General features: G+C 45.3%; 1 pseudogene; it reads right to left on the reverse strand.

The window, feature by feature from the left end:
* Window positions 1-152: 152 nt before the first annotated feature.
* On the reverse strand, window positions 153-731 carry LOC110320757 (annotated as a pseudogene).
* Window positions 732-8,561: the final 7,830 nt, after the last annotated feature.

The following is an 8,561-nucleotide window of genomic DNA, read 5'->3' on the forward strand; positions in this document are numbered from 1 at the left end:
CTCTCTCTCTCTCTCTCTCTCTCTCTCTCTCTCTCTCTCTCTCTCTCCCCCTCTCTCCTGTTTCTAAAACCTTTATTTTTACTTGGTCCAGGACTTGGGAGAGGCTTCAGGGCACTTAGTTACAAAGCTGCCTAATGGCTTGAGAGGTTCATTTAGGTGGAGGTCCTGAGGCGGGCCGGTACAAAGTAAAGGAGGGAACCCCTTGGAGTGAGGCGCTCGCCTAGAGATGCCTGGGGCACACCAGTCTGTGCTGCTTGTGGCCCTGCCAGCCTACGGAGGTTGGTCAGGTGGTTGCCCATCTTCTTGATGAGCTTCACCTCCTTAAGCAGGAGTGGCTTTCCAAGAAGTCACAGAGATGAGGGTCTGTGCTGGCAAAACCCAGGGCATGCAGATCTAAGAGGGCCTGGTTCAGGTTTTTCAGGGCCAAGGCAGCTTCCATGGCCTCTTGGGTTTTACCCCATTCGACTTGAGATAGCTTCTGCACATCTTGGAAGAGTGCACGGACCCCGTGATTGATCATTCTGCAACTTGAGCAGAAGCTCAGCTCCCTCGTACTTCTACTTGGCCAATTTGTGGAAGAAGTGGCCTACGCCCTCCAAAGCTACATCATCCTGATCAAAAAAGAAGCCCAGAGAGAGGTAGGTGTAGGAGGCCTGCAGGTGCAAGTTGACCAGGCGGTTCATGGCAGTTTCCACTTCGGTAGGATAATTCTGACGAACCTGAGAGGTCATGGCTGATCCGGGATATGGTGATAACAGCAAAGATGTTGCTGGCTGGTCCCAGGGGCCGAAGGCAGCAAGGAGATGACTCCGGAGGCTGCGACTGGAGAGACTTGTAAGGTGGCTGGAAGCTAAGAAAGTGGGAGTCCCTGGGTCTGTTCAGTACAAACACTATTGATGCAAGACCAAGATCCACAGGACCACCAAGGCGCTCTTCTCCCTTTCTCTCTTGTTTTGTTAGAGTGCGTTATCTCAGCAAGAGGGAAGGAAACTAAGACAGTAACAAACCCCTACATCAAACTCCTGAATTCCACTGCTTACTATGGTCCTCTTGGAGACTGAGAACCAAAGAGTGGCAAGCATCCCCCTTGCTTAACACTGACACCGTACTAATCATTCACACTAACCACCCCTAGACTGTGGAGGGGGACTGGAGGGTGGAATGGGGTGCGGAGAGTGGGGTTGGGGGTGGCTTCTCATCTCCATCTCCTGCTGCAATCACTGAGGATCTTGCAAGTGCCGCCTGCTCCTACTCTTCTCTTCCAGGAGCTTAAAAATGTCGTCATAGCAAATTTTCAAGCCGTACTTATAATCATTGTCCTACACTCAAAAAATAAAAACTGTAGTTAATGACCTCTGCCAAGATACACAAAATTTAGTGTTGAGTCAAACATACTCCACAGCCTGGCTTCAATGTACAGTTCTAAGCACACTTAGAATTCTGCAATGTGAGTACGCTGACCCAGAAAATAGTCTCGTTGCCTATAATGAATTAATTTATTCAAGAGGTATCTAGTAAGGTCAATGTCCCAGATGCTGTGCTAGCTTCTGGGAATATAGATTTTTGCTTTGCTTCCAGATGTGTGAGAGTGACAGTAGCTGGCAAAGGTGACATCCCCTAGCTATGGTGACAGAGGCAAGCAATGCATGGTTACTGACCTAAAGTCCATTTCCTGGTGTGGAGCAAGGGAATGCTTTTTTTTTCATGGCAGGTGTGATCCACGCAAAAGGAAAGGCAGCTATCTGTCATCTGAGGAGTCAGAGGTCATCAATGGAGCTGACTGAGTCCTGATCTCCCACCCAAAGCCAAGGGCTCTTCTATCTGTCACCTACTGTCAGCTGAGGGTGGAGGGCCAGTCCACTCTCTCCGGTGACTCTTAGGTAAGACAGACTTTGCATGCTCGGGGACATTTAAGCAGATGTTCCAGGGTGTGGTTCTGACTCCCACAGGCAAGGTCGTGAACTGGCTTCTGGACGAGGCTTGCAAATACTTTGCACAGTTTGGAAGATTGAAAAAAAAAATCCAGAGATCAGTCACAGATAAGACTATTGGAGTTTAAAACCAGATTCTCAACCTTTGGTGTGACTTGATCTAAAGTCCAGGTTTGTCCTTGGTAACAAGAAGCTGTGGGCAGGAACCAAAGGCTTAGGGATCACATCTCCCACTGCTTCTGACTCAAGCGTTTGGGTAACTTCCCTAGGATCCACTTCAGAAGCACAACCATTTGTCTTCTTTGGAAATTTACATAGTTTCAGTGTGTAATCCCTCCGTCCCCGCTTGTCTATCACCTCACCTCCTCCTTCCCTTTATCCTCACCATTCTTTCTCCATATCTTGTTCCTTCCTTCCTTCTTTCCTTCCTTCCTCTTTTCTTCCCTCCTTCCCTTCCTTTCTCNCCCCCCCCCCACTCCTTCTTGTGATAACTAATCTTGGTTATTGATTTGACTACTTCTGGGATCGAATAAAAACCAAGCACCTGAACACCCCTCTGAGACCCCCCCACCCCCCCTTCCCCCCCGCCACACACACCATCGGATTCTTTGAGGTGGGAGGTTCCATCCTAAATCTGGGCCACACCTTCTGGTGATAGATCACGTAAAGGGCCTGGGAGAAGGAGGCTTTTCCCCTTTGCCTCCCTGCCCTCACGCTAGCTGGTCAGCACGCCTACCCTGTTGCTGAGGCATTCCTTCACTGGTGTTAGATCCTATTCCTTCAGGATTCCAATGAAGACTGAAGACTAGCAGCTCTCTAGGAATTCTCTGGGACTCCAGCACCTGTTTGGGACTGCTGAGCCATCCATTCTCCTGGACTGAACTGACATAGGATTCTTGGCCTTTCTTGCAGGAGACAACCATTGTTGTACTATCCGTACAATAGCCTGTGTACAACTTCGGTGAATCCCATACATATGTGTGTGTATGTATGTGTATGTATGTATGTATGTATATGGTATATATGTATATTTATACATGTATGTATAGATTAGATGATGGATAGATGGATGGATAGATAGATAGATAGATAGATAGATAGATAGATAGATAGATATTCTATCAGGTTCCTTTAGTGAGCCCTGACTGATACACTCTCTTTCGTCAGTCTCTCATTCTGGAGAGGAAATCTAGGACCTCAGGTGTGCTAGGCAGGTGCTTTATCATGTACCAACATGCTCCTCCCCAGAACTTTTCATTATTCAGTTATGAAAGGTTTGCATAGATTTTTAAGAATGCATGTTTTGTTTACTTGGTAAGCTTAGCCTTTAGCTTTAAGTTTCCAAAGTTTAAAGGAGTCAGCAAATTTATAGTGGCTGATAAACTTTTACTTCCTGAAAAAATTGTTGAGTTGTGAGGAAACTGCAAATGCAATCCTTATTTTTCCCTTACAGTAAAATACAGCCTTAGAGCTATCAATCACAACCTCAGGAACCAACAGCTCTCCTGCCAACCCCTGGTCCATGCTGACTGTCAGCATGACTCTGGCTTTCCCACATGTATCCAGTCATGGTGAGAGAACGGGCCACTTCCAGGGCTTACTTTCTGTACAAACGGTGACAATTCTGCCAGTTACTTAGTTAACACTGACAAGCATCTGGCCACTGTTCTAGCTAGCTTGAAGTGTCAACTTTACACAGTTTAGGGTCATCTGAGAAGGGAGTCTCAATTGAGGGGGTACCCATACCAGATCTCTGTGGGGGATTGCCCTGATCTTTAATTGGTATAGGACGGCCCAGCCCGCTATGAGCAGAACAACCTTGGGCAGGTGATCCTGGGGTGCATAAGGAAGTGAGCTAAGCATGAGCCTGTCTGTGAGTCATAGGTCAGTGTCTTCCATAGTTTCAGGTATACTTCCTTGACTGTGAGTGTGTTCCTAGGGCTTTTTTGAAAAGAAATTTGAGGGGATAAGACAATCGGTCATGACAGAACCTGAGCAAGAAACATGGAGGGGGAATAGCTGATTTATTCCCAGCTGAAAGGGATCCCATAAGACTATGGGCCTGGCACAGGCAACAGAACAGGCGTTCAGGCCCACTTGAACTGTAGCATCTCTTTGTGGTTCGTGGCTTTTCTCCTCTGGGGCTAAAGCTTCAGTCACCTCAATTTCAAGTTGCAGGGGTTCACTTCTTACTGATGACTGGGATTTACTTCGTTGGTTTGTCCTTACTGAGTCAAGCAGTCAGCTCTTCTGCAGTATTCCCCTTCAGGTAGTGTTCAGCCAGTTTTTCATGCTGCCTAATAATGCCCTTCCCTAAGAGGGTGGAGACTTCTTCCAGGGTCACGAAGTCTTCTTCTTTGAGTCAAGGCTCTGAGCAGCATCTCTGCTTCTGTCCCACCTCTTTCATGCCGCGTCAAGGTTGTTTTCCCAGCTGGGTTTTATGTAAGAATTTACCTTCCCTTAAATTTTAATATTTAAGATGGAGTTCTGTCTTGTGGTTCTTGTAATTTTAATCTCAAAGATAGTGATTTAATCTTCGGTCACCTACAAAAGGTTCACAGGGAGGTTTCAGCTTAATCTTGCCAATAGCCAGAGCCCTGGAATCTGAAAGATGGTGTATAGACTCTCTACACAGACATTGCTCCATCCTTTGTGGTGTGTAGTTGGTACAGGGTCAGTCATAACACAGTGGGATTTCTCAGCCAATAATCATCAAGCATTAACTGAGCACCTACTTTGATAGTATATAACAAATATCTTAGAAAATAATCATTTTATCTTTATGATGGCCAGCAATTTAGGTAATTCTATTTTTCTTATAAAAAAAAAAAAGATGTCCAAGTCTTAAAAACAGAATAGAACAAAACAAAACAAATCAAAACAAAATCCAAATAATTGATTGAAGAAGGCTGCCGGGCTTCTAGAGATCTACACACACAGTTCTTGGTGCACTCGTATGGCTGTGTGTCAGCTCAAGGGTCGGACTCCAGTTGTAAGTTCCTGAGAGGTGAAGCAGGGAAATCTAAGGGGATGTGGGAGAAGTAATGAGTCCCTCACCAGGGATCTTGGTGACAGTTAGTATCACTTTGATGAAATACCATGACCAAAAGCAGCTTGGGGGGGAAAGGGTTTCTTTGGCTTATATATCCCATTAAGAGAAGCGAAGGCAGCAACACAAACTGGGGCAGGAACCTGGTGACAAGTACTGATACAGAGGCCATGGAGAGGTGCTGCTTACTGGCTTGCTCCTTATGGCTTTACTCAACCCCCTTTCTTATTAAAGCAACCAGGACTACAAGCCCAGGAAGGGCATCACCCATAATGGGCTGGGCCCAGGTACATCAATTGTTAATCCAGAAAATTCCTTACAGCTTTGCCCAAAGGCCAGTCTGATGGAGGCATTTTCTCAGTTGAGGTTCCCTCCTCTCAGGTGACTTGACTTTGTGTCAAGATGACATAAAACTAGGAGTCAGCTGAAACTTCATCTGAGAGACAAGAATTCTAGCACAATCAACAAAACTTGCCATGAAGTTTACCTATATGGAGATAAGATTATTTTTATGTAGCAAGATTTCAAATAAAAATGTTAAAATTATAATGAATTGGCTTGAAGCCTGAATAAATATGACCTTCAAGTATGACTTCTTCCTTTCTTGGATGTAAATCTTATTTTTTGGGACTCTTACAAACAAGATGATAGACTTCTGCTAACATAGACATATCTTAACCTTCCATGAAACCCTTTTGAGATAGGGTTTTACCTCTTCAGCTACAGTCCTGTTCAGTGCGCCACGGGGGCCTCTTCATGGGCTCATGGGGGTTTCTAAGCCACTCTTTGAGTTCTGAGCTCAGCATCCATCCATATCATAGGTGTGTTTCTAGTAAAAACTGTAAAGAGTTTCTTTTCAGAAACCCCAACCCACCATGCCTGGGTGTGTCTCACCATTCCCCCAGTACCTACCTCTCTTTCTCTTAACCCTAGTGCTTATGTCCGTGAGTCTAGACTTCATCCTAGCACCGAGGTCTCTGGGGTGTTTGTTTAATGAACTGCTGCAGCCATATTTTGTTTCCGAATCCTACTTCACTGCGTCTGCAGAAAATTATGTCTTCCCAAACCAGTTTCAGTTTCAATACTTAGGTAGACTCATGGGAATGACTGAACCCAATTACGTATACTGTTTATTCAGATCAAAGAACACACGGGAAAAAAAAAATGCACAGGCTAGAATAGGAGAAGGAAGGACCAGAGGTGAAGCCTTACTGCAGTCTCTGTCTGTCTGTCTGTCTGTCTGTCTCTGTCTCTGTCTCTGTCTCTGTCTCTGTCTCTGTCTCTGTCTCTGTCTCTGTCTCTCTCTCTCTCTCTCTGTGTGTGTGTGTGTGTGTGTGTGTGTGTGTGTGTGTGTGTATTTCTCTTGGCTCAGAGCACTGCTAATATAGGAAATGTACCTGAGTATCATCAAACAGATATACTGGGATTCCATGATGTAGGCATCTTTGGTTGAATCCTTGAGCACAAGCTCCAACCCCTCTCTTTGTCACGTGTGGAGCCAGCTCAAAGCCACACTAATTAGCATGGCCAGACCCCTCAGCCCCCACAGAGTTACCTCATTAGCATGGCCAGCCCCAATCCCTTAAAATAGCATGAACCTATTTAATGTAACTCAAACAAACTGCCAGGTTGGATCCCAGAAAGTAAATCTCTGAATCAGCCCATCTCTGCTGGGATCCACCGATTATGTTACTCATTTTCTTACAGTTCATCTGATACAGATAACACTGTGAGTCAACCCCTCACCTGGGCCCAGGTGGCAGCTGAAAGCTTAAGGCAGCCAGGTGCCTCTGCCTTCACTGTTTCCCCTGAATCAGTCTGCACGCAGGGAAGGGCAAATCTTCTCAGGACACAGGGCAGGCTGCATCCTCAGTGGGGAGCAGAAAGATACTTTAATAGCCTACTGGACCACCTTGCCGGACCAGAACTGAGACACAGTGCATCACTCATGGATGGGGCCACTCCTTGACCAAATCTGCATTCCACTTGCCCTCTGTTTAGACCTAAACTCATGCCAGTTCCTCCAAAGCCACCCTGGGGTCACTAGACCCTTGTAGTTGTAGACCCTTGTAGACCCTCTTCCTTATGTGACCACAGTGACACTCCCCCCACCCCTTTTATCATTCCTAGTTCCTTTAACTGGCAAGTCAGGTCAGCAGGGTGGCCAAGCCCAACTTGAGCCTGCCAGAACCCAGGCTTTTGTGAAGAACTCCTGTACCTGACAAGAACCCAACAGGACTTAATTAATGAAATGAAAGAACAAATTGGATGCATTTCCTCTCATACAGACACAGCAAAGCTCCCTGGTAGTAACTGATCCGTTCGAGATGAGACACTTGTCTTACGAGTGAACTGCTCAGAGTCCTGTGTTACCTTTGAAATCTGTCTTTCTGGAAATAAATAAATAAATAAATAAATAAATAAATAAATAAATAAATAAATAAATAAGAGGGCTGTTGAGGTGGCTCAGGAATAAAAGTGCTGTCATTAAGCCTGACAGCCTGAGTTTGCTCCCTAGGGTATACAGACAGGAAGGAGAGACTCCAGCAACTTACACAAAAACACACTTGAGTGCATGTGCACCTGCAAACACCCACACACACATACAAGTACACACACACATGCACTGCACATGCACAGACATATATGCACATATATGCACACACATACACATAAGCACACACACACATACACAAGCATACACATACAGGCACGTACACACACTCACTTAACATAATAAAAATTATTTTTAAAAACCTTACTATTTCTATGTTATATAATGATATGCATAAATATATTTTGCTATGGTTTCTTAGTCAGAAAAGACCTCTGTAACTAAAGATAGACTAACAAGAGGAAAAGAAGCAGAAGTGAATGAATGTGTGTGTCTTACACACACATATCAGCCAGCCAGCACCTGAGATGATCCTGACACTGCAGGAAACAGTTTCCACAAAGAGCAGTAACTTCAGAGAGCAAAGGCAACAGAAACGGACCTTGAGTCTGTGGGGAGAGCAGTTTGTATAAAGGCAAGCATAGCAGATAAAAGCTACTCAGGTATCACCGCCAGGTCTATCAGGGTTGAATGCCGTCCTCAGTAGTTAACCTTTGTCTTCCCTGGTCCTGATGTTGGGAATTGGGAGGGTACACAATCCATCTTATCTTTGCAGATCTGTGTCTGTAAGACTCTTAAGTGTGAGTGCGTGCAAGTGTGCATGTGTGCATGTGTGTATGAGAGAGATTGTGTTTTGTGTGTGTGTGTGTGTGTGTGTGTGTGAGTTTGCTCTCACACATGCAGTGGGGGTGCAGGGGAGTGCAGGAGAGAAGAAAGCTTTTAGCATTGAGAAACACTTTCAAACATACCAGCCTTTGTATTTGGCTTTGAAACGAAACTGCGATAATAATAAGTTAATTATTGGTGCTAGCTAAATCTCTAGCTTAAAGCAGAAGCACACTTGTATTTTCTCCGTGCGCCCCCCCCCCTCCCATCTACTGCCCCTCAGGCCCATCTTTCTGATTCAAATACCAACAAAATGGACTCCAGGATGAGTCAAAATGTGTGGCTCATTTTAAAGTGCTGA

This window comes from Mus pahari, chromosome 4, assembly GCF_900095145.1.
Source record: "Mus pahari chromosome 4, PAHARI_EIJ_v1.1, whole genome shotgun sequence".
NCBI classification, from domain to species: Eukaryota; Metazoa; Chordata; class Mammalia; order Rodentia; family Muridae; genus Mus; species Mus pahari.